The sequence below is a fragment of the Ambystoma mexicanum genome, chromosome 3q (assembly GCF_040938575.1).
Source record: "Ambystoma mexicanum isolate Mex_15411 chromosome 3q, UKY_AmexF1_1, whole genome shotgun sequence".
Lineage (NCBI taxonomy): Eukaryota > Metazoa > Chordata > Amphibia > Caudata > Ambystomatidae > Ambystoma > Ambystoma mexicanum.
The window spans coordinates 182,181,940-182,197,444 of NC_090926.1; the positions used below are offsets into that span (position 1 = coordinate 182,181,940).

General features: G+C 46.9%; 1 protein-coding gene across 3 annotated transcripts in view; it reads right to left on the minus strand.

Moving 5' to 3' along the window:
• Positions 1-15,505, minus strand: part of DIP2B (disco interacting protein 2 homolog B) — a 1,149,028-nt gene that overhangs the window by 498,558 nt on the left and 634,965 nt on the right. The gene's annotated exons all lie outside the window — the stretch shown is intronic.

Here is a 15,505-nt window from a genome sequence, read left to right on the forward strand (position 1 = left end):
CCCGTCTGATTCAGCCAAAAGATATCCAGATGCAAGCATTATCCAAAAGGGGAGGCATTTTATGGGGAGGGATCCTATAAAAGGGAATTAAAGTAATTCCGGCCCCTATCATTGGTTAGTTCTGAAGGGTGTTAATATATTCATTGATTGGAACATATCAGAAGTGTATGTGCTTCTGGAAAAGGTATATTTTATAGATTAGGTCACGGAGTGAATACAGTGAGGTTCACTTGACCCTTGTCTGTGGTGATGACGTCTGTTAGGGAGATTTATCATTTTTATGTTTAATAGCCTCCCCTAGTGCGACCCCCCCAGCACTTTTTGATGGACTTCTGGACCTTTTTCTTTATATCATGAATGAGTGGAACCTTTTTCCACCCATTCATTCTTATGGGCTCTACCTTCCGGAACTCCGTTCTCCGTGTGACTTTCTATGGGGTCTACTTTTCTCCAACTCTTAAGAGATCTGCATTTTACTTTTGCGGCACACAGCTCTTTATGGGCAGTGTTGCTGGGAGCCCTTCGGGTTCTCCTTTGAGATTTGTTCTTTATTCTTACATTCTACTGTTATTAAGGATAACTTTGTATCTCTCCTAAAGCCCTTTATTCTGAGAGATTGGCACATACCACCTCATGTGGAGTGCCAAGGGAATACTTGGCATCCACTTTCTCTCTGCTGCTGTGACTATTTACTCACATGGACAACCCTCTAGATATGGATGGTAGCAGTGGATGTGGTCTACCAACTGCTGTGCTATTGTTAGCACAGACTGTATTCACAATCTCTGTGTTAGGCAGAGTTTGTATGCAGTACTTCTGGGAACACTACAAAGAACTGACTACAGGTATAGGAAACCCAACCTTTGGTATAAGCTTGTACTACATAGTTTTGGTAGCGTGTTGAGCAGCCAGGCTTATCTCAACAGGGGTCAATGTGAGCTGTAGGGGAGTTACACAGATTCACAGTGACACGTATGCCAATAAAATCTCACTGTTCCTGGGCCTCAGTCGTGGGGACAAGAGGGAGGACTTCTGGAGACTCCTGCACTGCAATGGAACTGTCACCGCTCGCAACCGGCAATCTTCAAATCAGTGGCTGTTCAGTGTTTCAGCTCCTCGCGTCTACCGCAAATGGCAACACTGCGGTGCCTGGAGGTCAATATGGCCTTTCCTTGCTTCTGGGGTCCTGCATTCGTGTTAAGGGGGCTCAGACTCGGTCAGTCCTGCTTCCTGGGAGTGCAGAGGATCTTCCTGGAGCTCTAGGCCAACTTAAAAGCAACGCACACAATCTGGTGTTCCTCTCTGGCAATACGGTTTCCAGCAGCAACTCTGTGGAAGTTCAACCAGCTCCGAGAAGGATGTCCAGGTGGCTTACTTTGGAGTTGAATAGTCCCACCAACTCAAGGGGAGAAGTCGTCCTTGCATTGGCTGCTCCGTCGCTAAGAGTTTACAGTTTCAGCACAGCAGCAGGGCTTCACCGGGCAAACCAACAATCCAGGAGTTGCAGCAGGCGTCCTCTTCAAGTTCTTCTTTGTTATCTTCGTCCAGTGGTCGACTGCCTTCCAAGCCAAAATCCTCACCTTTTATTCAGTTCTCTCCCATTCATTTCAGCCTAGCTGCCACTCACCCAGCAGGGTGGCTGACCTTGTCGGACAGTCAGCCAGCCAATCACTACAAAGTGCATTTGGGTCTCCTAGAAGACTAAGCACAGAGTTTCAGGCACCTCCCTCAATTCCTGCCTAGCCCAGAAACCCTGGAGCCAGAGGCGGGCTTCGCATGCAAATCCTGCCAAAGGCAAAGTGAACAATGGTACCAAACCTGGTTTGGCGTGCAGAGTAAATCTCAAGAAGGACCTTTCCACAAAAAAGACCGGGGCCATTTTGACAAAAATGGCACCCTTGGGTGCTTTACTGTAGCTGCAAACACAGTCTGCGGTAAATGCACACCATGGTAGTTCAAACGAAACTACTGCCTCCAGCCATTCAGTGAGAAAAGGTTAACAAATGTTACATGAGAAGCTAGACAAATGGGATACTCGGTAACCCTTCCAGCACTCTATTGTAAGATAGGGGGTGATGGGACTAGAAAGTTACAATGGTAAGTAAAGTCAGTTTCACTTTACTGCTCTTGGAAACAGGAGTTTATCTAAACAGAGAAGGTATTTAAACATTTGGGAGATCTGAAAGACCTCCCTGTGCCATTGCACTGAAGGTGTTGTGTGACGCAATGTTAAAAGATGAGGCCTATGGAGTTTGTCAGACTCCACAAACAAAAGAAAGTGTTCAGAAATCACAATAAAATACATGAGCGAGTGGGGAAAAGGGGTCTCACTCTCTCCAGGTTAGAAAAATCAAGTCCTCAAAATCCAGCAAAGTTGCTGGGGGTCTCTAAGGTGGAGGGAATTTGCACATTTACGATACTTCACCCCAATAGCATAACCTTAGATTTGCCTCACCTTGACTTGCTTCTTGCTCCTCTAAATAAGGTTATACCTTGATTTGCAAACCATAGGTATAGAGTTGGTTTTTATGATTGTGGTTGTATGATGTGATGGTACTTATTTACCCAAGAATTACCTTGGTCTACTTGTAATTAATAAACTCTTTATTTTTACAATACATAGTATTTCAGTGTTTCTTTGGACCATATGTATGCTATAATTTCTTTGTACCAATCTACAGTCCTCTCTCCCTCGTAAGATAAGCCTGGCCCCTCTGTCCATGCTACCATCATTCCTAGGAAGTGGAGCCTTATAACAAGAGTGGAGCTTATGTACTGTCTCAGATGTATGTTTTTATGAAGTCGTTAGAAAAACTGTCCTAACAGCGCGCACACAAAGATATACGGTAATTTACCCGCTCACTGTGTTTTTTTTAAGTTTCTTACTTTATTTTGATGCCTTTTAATTATGGTATGTATACACTTGTGTCTTTAGCAGTTCTTTGAAACCTTTCCTATATTGAGTTCATTAGGTTAATGGATCCAATGTAGGAGGAACAATTGAATTGGTAATTATTCAGTTGCTGTCTTCCTTTTCATAAAGTTTGTGGATTCTAAAAATTTTAGTTGTGCCAGATGTTCTATATTGTGATTGTTCATATAGTGCGTTGCCAGGGGTGATCGGAGATGTTTGTTTTTAATGGCTCTGATTTACTCACCTATACGCATTTTGAGCGCTCCGATAGTGCTCCCAATGTAGAGCCTGTTACATAGGTATTTCATCCCATAGATTACAAACTTGCTGTTACAGTCGAGAAGCTGTTTAATGGTTACTTCTAAGCCATTGGGTTTGAGAATTGAGCTTTTGGCATTTTCTGAAAAATGGCAGATTTGGCATTGTCTACATTTAAAATATCCGGTTCTAGGTGGTTGTAGCCATGATGATGATGTTTGTGTACATTTCTTAGGATTGAAATGTGAAGGGCTCAGCATGTGTCTGAGATTTTTGCACTTGCGAAATGTAATAGTTGGTTGACCATCCAGTATGATTTCTAGTTCTTGGTCTAATTTCAGTATATTCCAATTTTTCTTAAGAATGCGTTTGATTTGTTGGCTGTTGTTGCTATATGGTGTGATGAACATTGGTTTAGCTATGGTTTGTCGGATTTGTCAAGTAAAAGGTCTTGTCTTGTACGGTTTGACGTTTTGGCATATGACTTTTTCAAATGCTGAGGATTATAGCCCCTTTCTAAACTTCAGTATGGAATTGGTTGCATGTTTTTCAAATTCCACATTGGTTGTACAGTTCCGTTTGATTCGTAAAATTTCTCTGTATGGGATATTGTGGATGACGTGTGTTGGATGGTTACTTGTAGCGTGCAATATGCTGTTGACTGATGTTGGTTTGATGTATAGTGTGGTATGGATGTTATGGTTTTAGACATAGTTGGAGGTCCAAGAAGTTGATTTGCGTTTGACTGGATATAATTGTTAATTTCAAATTGTACATATTTTGATTTAGGTTATTGTAGTACTCCATTAACTGTTCTTGGGTGCCCTTCTAAATCATTATGTCGTCAATGTACCTTCCCCAAAATACCACATTATTGTGGATAGTGAAGGCTGGGTTTTGCCATGCATGTTCTAGCTCAAAGTGACCCATATATACGTTTGCATAAATGGGGCAAACTTAGCGCCCATTGCAGTGCGTTGATTCTGTTTAAAGAGCTGGTGGTTGAAGGTAAAGATATTGTAATAGAGTGTTATGCAGCATTTCACAAATCATCATGTTTTGTTGATAATAGGACACCGATCTGGTTAAGAAGTAGTTGGTTGTGTCCAAGCCTTTATCGTGAATGATACTGGTTTAGAGTGCTGTGACATTGAGAGTTACTAATCAATAGTTGGGTTCCCACTGTATGTATTCATGTTGCTGGATAATATGCTTTGTGTCTTATGAATACTGCTAGACTGGATGCAAGAGGTTGAAGTTGATTGTCAATATATTCTGATATTCTTTCCGTCATTGATCCATTGTTGTTTATGATTTGCCGACAGGATGGTACATCTGTGCAAGGTTTGTACATTTTGGGAACGAAGTAAATTGTGGAAATGATTGGAGACAAAATGTTCATATACTGGTATTCTTCAGTAAGTAGTCCGTTTTCTAGCCAGGTTTTACTCATTAGGTGGCAGTCTGCCTGTAGGGTTGGTATAGGGTTACTGGTTAGTTTTTATTGCATTCTGTGTTGTCTAGGTGTTCAGTGGCTATCTTGACGTATTCCTCTGTGCGTAATAGTACTATATTGGCACCTTTATCTGCTATTTTCACTGTAATGTCTGTCTGCTTTGAGTGCTTGCTACTGAAGTAGACTTAAATTATGATGGGTGCATTTCTTTGGTCCTTTGAGGAAGATGGTTCTGAGATCTGATTGCATTGCTTTACAGAAATCAATTGTGTTGTCCGCTGCCAGGATTGGGATACATGTTGATTTGGGTTTGAGTGATGTTTCTTTGGAGAGGCCCAGGATTATATTTTGTTCTTCCGCAAATGTCTCAATGGAGTGAATATCATCTGTTTCTGTAAAGTTTAAGAGATCGACTGTTTGTTCCACATGTTGTACTGTTCGGTCAGATGACAGATTTGTATTGGAATGTTGTTTGGGTTTGGTAGTATGCAGAAAGTGTTTCTCAATTTTAGCTTTTTGCAAAATTGCTAGAGATCCACAGTAGTTGTAAAGTAGTCATAATTGTTTGTTGGGCAGAAAGTCAAGCCTTTGTTGAGGGCTGAAAAAAGGTGCGGTGAGAGCTCCTTTTGTTTTAGCTTGGCTACTAGGTCTTCCAATGCAGGCGTTGGTTTTTGGCTCGTGTTTGAACTCCTTGTGTTTCTCCTTGTGTTGGGTTGTTTCCTGTTCCCCCTCCTGCCCCCCTTGTCCTCCTGAGTTTGGTGTTTGAATCTATGTATTTCCCCAGTTTTGGATTCTTGCTGGGTGTTGTCTCATGTGTTTGTGCTGGATGAACTCCTCTAAAGATGATGATGATGGAGGTGAGGGCAATATGTACATATCAGGGTTCACTGGATCACTTGCCGTTGATGCTTGTGGTATATGGAATTGGTCTGGGTCACTTAATGAGTCTGAAGATGGTAAGATTGGTGGTGTAGGTTGAGCGCTTGTAGGTACATTTGGCTTGGATCTTCCAGGTATTCTTTTGCCACTTGGTTTCTGAAAAGTATACACTTGCTTAAATTTATAGTCCATTTCGTCACGTAGAAATTGACGTTTTTTTAGTTTGATTTCCTCAGTATAATGGTCTGTAATATCATCTAGAATCTGATATTTTAACGTTTTCTCCGGTATATTCAGTTTTTCTGTGTCCTCCTTGATTTGAGTGATGTCTTTAATGAGTTTGTCATGTTTTTTCACTTTGATTATTAATTTGTGCATAATTTCTTTTGAAGTATTTGTTAGAAGTTCTTCCCAATCCTTGAGCCATCTTGAACTTGTCCTTCCTGAGAATTTTGTTCAACCAACGCAAGTCCAGGATGGGTCTCAATCCCCTGTCTTTCTTTGGGATCAAAAAATATGGGGGAATACCAACCCTTGTTCCGCTCCGCTACAGGCACCAGTTCTATAGCGCCTTTCTCTAGCAGGGTCAAGACCTCCTGCACAAGGAGCGGATCCGGAAGCTTCAAAGATTCCCCGGTGGATTGTTGTGAGGCCGCTTTAGGAAGGGAAGGCAGTAGCCGTGGGTGATTGTATCCAGAACTCACCCATCCGAAGTAATGGCTCGCCACTCTTCGAGATGCTGAGACAGTCTGCCCCAAACCGGCGAGCAGACAAGGCCTCATAACTGTTTTGGAGCGGCTGTAGCGGCGCCGGAAGGCAAAGAAGCAGCTGCCTGAGCAGCTTTGGCACCTCTATTTCCCCGACCACCACGGGTACTTTTACACTGACCCCTTTGACTGGCGGTTCCTCTCGTTCTACCAAAAGAGTAGTAACGAAATAAATTCCCTTCCACTGCTGTACGCTAGGACGAAACGGCAGAGGCTGACACAAAGCTGCCTTCAAAGATTTTGCCACAGCTTTTGACGTCTGCAATCTCTCAAGGCTCTCGTCAGCCTTGCTGGCAAACAAACGCGTGCCATCGAAGGGCATGTTTAAAAGACGGGCTTGCACTTCCGGAGCAAAACCCGTCTTCCGCAACTGCAAATCTGCATATAATGTGCTCGCAGCCATGGACCGACTATCCCTGTTGGCCATGTGCAAACCAGATTGAAGGGATTCACACATGGCATCCTTGCCATGTCGCACAATTGCAAGGAACCCATCCCTTTCTTCCCCTTCGGGAACATGCTCAGCCGCAAGAGAAACAGTTCCACAGAGGGTGAAAATCTTGCCAGTTGCACAAGTGGAATTGGCTGATTTCAGCGCCATACTCCCCACAGAAAACACCTTGCGTGCCCAACCATCGAAGCGTTTGTCGCCCCTATCAGGAGGGATGGTAGGGTCAGCTGCCTGCCTCGAGGTAGCCATAGCCGCCTGAACCACTAAACTCTCGGGAGTGGGGTGAGTGGATAGGTAGCTGGGCTTGCAAGGGCAGTATTTCTTGGTTAATCATTTGTTAACAGCCGGAAGAGATTCTGGCGACTGCCAAGCAGCCACCACCCCTTTTCTGTAAGGTAGATGAAAAGGTAAGACCGGGTCAGAAGACAACCTCGATCTAAAATGTCTGAGCTCATCTTGCACAAAATCTTCAGGACGACTGGAGCAGCCCAGATTCTCCGAGACCCTAGCCATGAGTCTGCTGTAGGACGACTCAGCATGAGCCCCAGGCACAGGCCTGCCAAATTCCACTTCTGGATAAGTGTCCAGGCTACTGGCGTCATGAAGAGTTTGTCTCAACTCCTCCAGTTGGCTATACCCTGAAAAGACAGTAGCCCCATCAGGGTCAACAGGGTAAAGATCAAAATCTGACCCTGTCATCCGGAGGGAGGAAAAAGTCCTGTCTCGGAACAGCCGAGGGCCTGGAGTCCATAACAGGCCTCACAGACTTGCATGTAGCCTTTCTAGGAGGATCCACAGCAGTAGGGATCTCATACGGTAAATTTGGCCCAAAAGGCCTCAGTCATCGAGGGCGCCTACAGTTTGGGCGTCGACGGTTTGGGCATCTAGGTCGACACTGGCACCAATGGCTGATACGAAGGCAAAGCTTCGATGTCGGTATCCGACAGACACAGCGCCGAAGGAGTCGACGACGACCTTGAGCCCTTAGCAGGTTTCCGCGGTCTAGCTGGGGATGAGGACCGAGCCCTGGAAGCACGTCTCTTGCGACCATCCTGAGCCATGTCCGAACGGGACCTCGAAGTTTCCCGATGAGGATTGCGCCGAGGACCCGAACCCGAAGGTGTGTGAGCCACAGATCGAGACAGCTCCTTGCCGGCTTTGTCAGAAAGCACGGACGGAACTGTGCCCTGCGATTGGAAAATCGCCAACATCTGCCCCCGAAAAGAAGCCCATTCCTCCGGGGTCGAGGACTTAGTCGGGCAAGCCACTTTCCTTGCGGCGCCATCCTCAGAGGACGGGGAAGGCGACCGGTGACGGCACTTCCTAGAACGCTGAGACAAGGAGGACAAATGGGGGGAACCACTCTGGGACAGAGATCCCCGGAACTCCTTTCCGACACGGAGAGTCACCCCTTGAATCGTCGGTGGACATACCCTTGGACTTGGATTTACTTTTAGACTTACTGGGCTTGGAGCCCCTACCTACCTGAAGCGTCCCCTTACGTTACTGCAAGGCCTAAGCAGTCACCTACTGGCATTTGGAACAGTTGTCTGTGTTGTGACTTTCACCCAAGCACCAATGCGTTGCAGGTTGGTGATCAACATTTTAGACTTGCAGTCCCAGCAGGTCTTGAAGCCAGACTGCAGAGTCGGAGGGGTCGAAGAGGAAGACATTCTCACGAAGAATACACGAGGCGCGCCAAGTTCTCGAAGCGAACACGTTTGCGGAAAAAACAGGACGGAGGCTATGGGCGATGTGCATCCCTATCTAGAACATCTGGTGCTGTCACCCTCCACTGAGCCCTTCGAGAGACAGCGACCCAACGCCATCGACGCATGATGGCCTCTGCCGAAAAAGTTTCCGAAGTGCACAGCTGTGGACATTACATGTCAAAGATGTGGAATCCGTTGAGGACACAATCCATTTGAATAGCATGAATTTTCCCGACCGCGAACACCGGTAGTGTTAAATCGCGAGAGACATGTTTTTCAAGATGGCATCTGAGATGCCTTTCTTTAAACAGGTCCTGGTCTTTTTTCACCATTTCTTTTTGGAAAGGTCCTAGAGTTTGTCTCTGCGCGCCAAACCAGGTTTGGTCCCTTTGTTCCTACGCCTTTGGGGCGGGCTTCAGGACTGAAGACCGCATCTGGTGCCCGAGTGTCTGAGGTGGGCAGGAAGTGAGGGAGGTGCCCGAAACTCCCCGTGCTTAGTCTCCTAGGAGACCCAAATGCACTCTGGTGTGATTGGCTGGCTGACTGTCAGGCAAGGACAGCAACCCTTCTGGGTGAGTGGCAGCTAGGCTGTAATGAATGGGAGGAAATGTTACGCTCACCTGGCTCCCGCAGGGGGTCGGTCAGACCCGGACAACTGCTATCTCCACCCACGGGATGCGTAGTGCAGCGATGACTGACTGGATCTGCCCTCCTAATCTTCTCTGCTTAACCCGTAGAAATATTCTCCTTATATTCTTGAAAGATGAGCTCGTCATCCTGCGGGGATTTGCAGGGGCGTGTCGATTCCAGTTACTTCACTAGTTTGAAGGCTCGGGAGAGTCCCGGAGAATATTGACACTGAGGTTCCTGGTGAGGACCAGTAAGTATTAAGTTCATAGAGTTCAATATGTCCGATGTTCACTCTTGTTCCCCCCCTTCCTTTCTGGTCTTGCAGCTGGCTCGTGAAAAGATGCTCTTGTGGCAGCTGGTGGCGCTCAGGTAAGAGTCTGTATTACCCGGCGCTGTCCGGTAAATGTTGCGCGTGGAAAACGTGTCGTTTTGTCTCTCTTTACAGATGCTGCACGTGAAAATATGGAGAGTCACAAAAGGATGCCTCCGGTGGTAAATCAGGTAAGTCTATGGTGGTAAGAATTATATTTGTTGGTTCCCTCGGCTCACCTTGTGGTTTTCTTTTGTCTCCTAGGTGCCGAAGTTTGGCGAAGAAATGATGGAGGCAGCGCCGACCCGAAGGATGCTGTGAAGACTGGGGAGTATGACGCGGTGCTGCAGCTGGAGGTGCGGCGCGTGCAGAAATGATGTTCTTTACAGGTCCGGAGACAAGATGGATACAGAATCAGGTGTGGAATAGAAATAAGTTTGTTTTCTAACCTTGTCCCTTTCTTTCGTCGTCGTTTTAGGAGCTCCGGATTTGAGGCAGACGTGGCAGAAGACTGGATGCAGGCTGCAGGCACGGTGAGCGTTTGTCAGGGAGAGCACCAAAGTATTAACTGAAAAGGATACGGTACTCAAAAGGATACAGGTGGTAGGGTCTTCCGGATCCCTGTTCACACGATTTGATAGTTGTGAAGTCAAGTTAAGACCTTCCAAATGATACAACTCTCTGACTGGTAAAACAGGCAGAGCGATGGATCACTGGAAAGGGCGTGGGTAAGGTATAGGAAGTCAGCCTAGAACAAAATAAAGTATCATAAATAACTGCCCCAACCTGAGTATGATGGAACAGAAAATGACATGAATGCACACACTGACCTTAAGTCTAGGGCAGAAGAATCCAGCAGAGTCTCTTGAAGAAATCCAAAGGTAGAACAAACGACAAGGAAGGGAAGATTAGTAAGGGAGACTTATCCCGAACGGAACAAGGCTCACGCTAGATACCGGGTTGATGCACCACAGGATAGCGTCCAAAGTACTGTTCACTGTCACCTCCCAATAATCCTAGAAAAGCTTCCTTCCCAAGTAGAATAAAGTATAGAAATGTATCAATCCCCCTGTTAATATCACAGGTGCATGAGTTGGAAATAGCGCCCTTTTTATGGTATAAACAAAGTACACGTGGTTCTGTACAGCCGCGAAGAAAATAGCGTGTGCATGTGGATTTACACGCGATTAGGATTCACGCAGTCCAGGCCAACAGCGCTTGAAGACAACATATGCGTGTGGATTTACACGCGAGCAGGATTCACGCAGTCCAGGCCACGAGCGCTTGAAGACAACATATGCGTGTGGATTTACACGCGAACAGGATTCACGCAGCCCAGGACAGCCGTGTTTGAAGACAACGTGCGCGTGTGGATTTTACACGCGAACAGGATTCACGCAGCCCAGGACAGCCGCGTTTGAAGACAACGTGCGCGTGTGGATTGACACGCGAGCAGTATTCACGCAGTCCAGGCCAGCTGCGTTTGAAGACAACGTGCGCGTGTGGATTTACACGCGAGCAGGATTCACGCAGTCCAGGCCACCCGTGCTTGAAGATAGCGTGCGCGTGTGGATTTACACGCGAGCAGGATTCACGCAGTCCACGCCAGCCGTGCTTGAAGATAGCGTGCCCGTGTGGATTTGCACGCGAACAGGATTCACACAGCCCAGGCCAGCCACGTTTGAAGACAACGTGCGCGTGTGGATTTACACGCAACCAAACAGCTCCAGGAATCAGCGTGTGGCGGAAAACACGCTATAGAAGGCCCAAAAAGTAGCTGTAGTAACCTGCAAGGATGCAGATCGGAGGTTCAGCTACACAACGCCAAATGATTCGATCAGAAGCAGCGAGTTAAGTTTCCACGCTGCTTATATACGTAATGCCGTAGTTCACGTGACGAAGCAGAATACACGTGAAGTTAGCGACGTGAAAAGTGCAAACGTCGTTTTCCCGGCAACGTATCGAACAACCGCCATTTGGAATAGAACGGTCTAGCTGTTCTACGAGCGTAGGAGGTAGGACCACGTCCAGCATGCATGACAGCGTTACGCTGCTGGATGCAGAATAACGCGAAGCGTGTGTTGCTGGTCGGGCGTGGTTTAAATAGCCTCAAAAGTAGTCCCAGGTAAGAAGTCCCTAGAACCACACCCGAGTAAAAAAATAGTCCCTGTAGAAAAATAGTCTCCTTCAGGCTTCATGTTGGATTGGGGTCATTTGCAGCATGGTCTGCCTGAGGTAAGTAATGACTATGAGCCTGGCGCCTAAGGCGCCAGGACTGAACCCAGATAGCCCCTAGCCAGGGCTGCTGAGGTTTTACTAAATGTCTAGATGCCTGCTCCCGGGGCTGATGGGCTTGGTCGGGATGCCTGGGGGTAGGCATCATGACAGGAAACTGGATAAAAGGCGAGTCTCTTGGCTTGGAAGGCAGAGTCAACCACTGGAACAAAAGAACCAAAGCCAAGCTGAAAGAGGATGGCTGCTGCAACTCCTGGACCGTTGGTTTGCCCAGTGAAGCCTTGCTTCAGGTCCGAATCTCCAAGTTAATCTCGACAGAGAAGCCCTTCAAGGACAACTTCTCCCTTTGAGTTGGTGAGACCAATCAACTCGTAAACCACCTGGATACCATCCTCGGAGCTGGTTGTATTTTCCTCAGGGTGCTGCAGGAAACCAAATAGCCAGGGAGAAGGACACCAGTTTGTGTGCTTGACTACAGCTACTGTAATCGAAGATTTGATTTTGCTAGCTTTTTGACCAGTCCCAGTCCAGGAGTCCCCCGACATCCTCACTCTTGTCCCCACGACTGAGGCTCTGTAAGAACTGCCAGGAACAGATGTCTTCAGCTGCATCTTTTCTTCGTTGTAAGGTACTTGCGAAAGTGCTTTAAACTTTGGCAACTTGCAGGCCTAGTCAGCTTGTGACCCAACATATGAATCTTTCTTTTACAAACTACTTCTGAGAACTTTGGCAAAGACATTTCTGTTTAACTACCAGAACTGCTGTATCCTATACAAGTCTTTAGCCCATTGACTTTGGCCTAACCTATTGCATTGAATCAACTCCTCTGGTGAACTCAAACTAGTTGCACTGTTTAAGTAGAACTGTAATATTTGTTTTAACAATGTATGCCTTTTTGCTCGTACTTCAAATGCTCTGAATGGCATTTTGTTCCTCCTTCAAAGTAGTTTAAATGCCTCAGAACCGGATCTTGTAAAGTACTGAAGTATGTTTTATAACTGACTGTGAAATAAATTTATAAGTGTTTTACCAGGAAATCTTGCTCGAGTATAAGAGTCTATTTGAATACGTAATGATAGACCTATGTGTAACACCCTTACAGCTCACATTCCCTCTTGAGGGAAGCCTGGCTGCTCAGCAACACTACCACAAAACTGTAGTACAGACTGATACCAAAGGTTGGTTTTGCTTACACCTGTACCTGTAGTTCTAGTTGTGTGTAGTGGTGCGAAAGGGTACTGCATACAAACTTTCCCTAACACTCCAATAGAGCGTCATTATCAATTTCAAAAACATGAGTGCTTGTATGACCAATTTGGCCCACACCACTATGTATAGTACCAGCACATGACCGGTGTGGGGAGGGAGGCTTATGGGGTGTGCTCTTTCAATTCCCAGGCCATGAGCAACCAAGACTTCTGTGGCAGTTCCAGAGGAAGCAGACTGCACTATAATGAATGACACAGAAGATATTGACCCATGACGACAGTTAAATGAAAATATGGACAATGAGAGGATTGCTCGAATGAAGATGACCTGATGCAATACATACTGAAAGGCTACCAAAATGGTAGCAGGCACACCTCTCTAGAAAGGACATGGCATGATAACCTGTTCTGTGGTTTTGTCCCACTTTGAGAGTCTGCAGCCATTGCTTTTTGCTCATTGTACTTTCCAAAACTGAGGAATATCCATTTGCATATCAGTCTTTGTCCTGCCTACAAAGGCAGTCCAGCACCAAAATGCCAGGCAAACCTCCTTTGAACAAGAGTACCAACAGAAACCCTAGACAGGTGTTTCAGCCTTGTTCGGCCTCAGTGAGGTGGAGCTGTGCATCTCCGAGGGCAGTGAGCAAGGGTTCCAGGTCTGGGTTCCCCCAGGTAATTTAGGGTGACCAACCTTAAGTTCCTTGCAAAAATACAAAAAAGGGTAGCAGGCCCCCCTCTCTAGAAAGAACATGGCCCTTGTGGGCGGGACAAAGAATGATATGCAAATTGACATTCCTCCTTTGTGAAAAGTACAGCGAGCAAAAAGCAATGGCTGTGGACCTTCAAAGTGGGACAAAACCAGAGAACAGGTTATCATGCCATGTTCTTTCTAGAGAGGGGCAGCTACTACCATTTTTTGTACATACTGAAAGGCCCAGACAAAGGAACCGTAACACATTGGGAATTGCTATGCCTCTAGAACGGAAGAAGAGAGGTGGGTTGACAGCCTGAATGTTGCAAGAGACACCAGCTGCCAGTATACGGACAGGCGTTTGCAGGAGAAGAATGGTTCTAAGGGCTGCAGCTCAAGACAACCTTTCTCGCTTCCGATTGCTCTCTCCCCTGCAGACCTACTTGTTTGCTGTGCTGACTAGTTGCATGGCTACCCAGCTACCCTCCGAGTCTCACTGGGTAGCAGGCTCCTCCACAACCATAGCCCCTGCACTGCTCAAGGACAAATGTGCACTAAGGGGCTGTATCTGGAACCCTATAGTCCTCTGCCTCCTTGCATTTACCCAGAGTCCTGCTGCACTTACTCGGAGCAATGCTGCACTGATTGCACTTCCCCCTTCCCTCCCCTTGCACGTCCTCCTACCCCTGCACTTTGCGTATCACACTTGTACGATCTGAATGACACAAGGCCTAGTAATAGTGCTCGTTTTGTCCTCCCTCTGTCTTTGCTCCCTTGTCTTGTCGTGCCTTTAAACACTGGTGTACAGGCGCGTTATAAATGACTCATATACATAGCACAAGCGCTCCTGGCAGTTCCAGTGGAGATGGTGTAAAAACAAATACATCAAGGAGTGGCAAAGAAGTTCAAGCCGCTCACTTGGGGTAGAAAACAAACCAGGCCTCAGTCCAGAAATTATGTCACTCACCGTCGTGACCAAGTACTATTAGTCCATAATCCCCTTTCCTCCATACTGTATGGGCGCCCCTTCCAAGGGACGGGAGACAAAGTTTCACCAGAAAAAAACATTCCCCTTTAAATTTAGAGGCGCGCGGGGGTGCGGCCCAGGGAGCATGCGCTGCACTGACTCCGCCCTCCGGCGCCACACCTCAGTCCCCTTTGACTCGTCGACAATAGATTTAATATTGCCTAATGTCCCCAGTATTATTAGGGGGAAGTTGTTGGGACGTATGGAGGAAAGGGGACTATGGACCAAGTACGTTAGTCACTGCGGTGAGTAACAATTACTCTTACGTCCTGTCCCCCTTTCCTCCATACTGTATGGGCGATTACAACTAATTGTAGCTCCAGGTTGGAGAGGAGACCCTCCTTAAGCAAATGGGTTTCTGAGAACCGTCTGTCCGATAGCCGCATCAGATCTAGAGCCGGTATCCAAACAGTAATGCTTGCAGAAAGCTGAGGGAGAGGCCCAAGTGGCCGCCCTGCTTATGACTTGCCAAGGGACATGGCGCTGGAATGCGACAGCCGTTGCCTTGGCCCTGACCGCGTGGGCATGCATGTTGGCCGGAAGCGGCTTGTGCTGGCCCTCATGTGTCTCTTTGATGGCAGAGACCATCCAGCGGAATGAGGAAGCCTTAGAGGCCAGATAGCCTGTTCTTGAGCCTCCAAAAGTGACAAATTGGGCGTCCGATTTGCGGAAGCCCTTGGTCCTGTCCATGGTGAATTTCAGAGCACGCCTGACATCCAGGCAGTGCAGTACCCCTTGTGCTTCATCCTTAGAATCAGGAAAACACGCCCTAAGGACCATCTCCTTGTTCAGGTGCAAAGCAGACAGAAGCTTAGGCAGAAATGTCGGGTGCGTCCGCATGACTACCTTGTCCTTGCGAAAGGTGGTATATGGCTCAGAGGCAACCAGCACCTGTATATCGCCGACTTTACAAGCCAAGGTAAGGGCGACTAGTAAGGCAGTCTTGATGGTGACCAACCTGATGTCC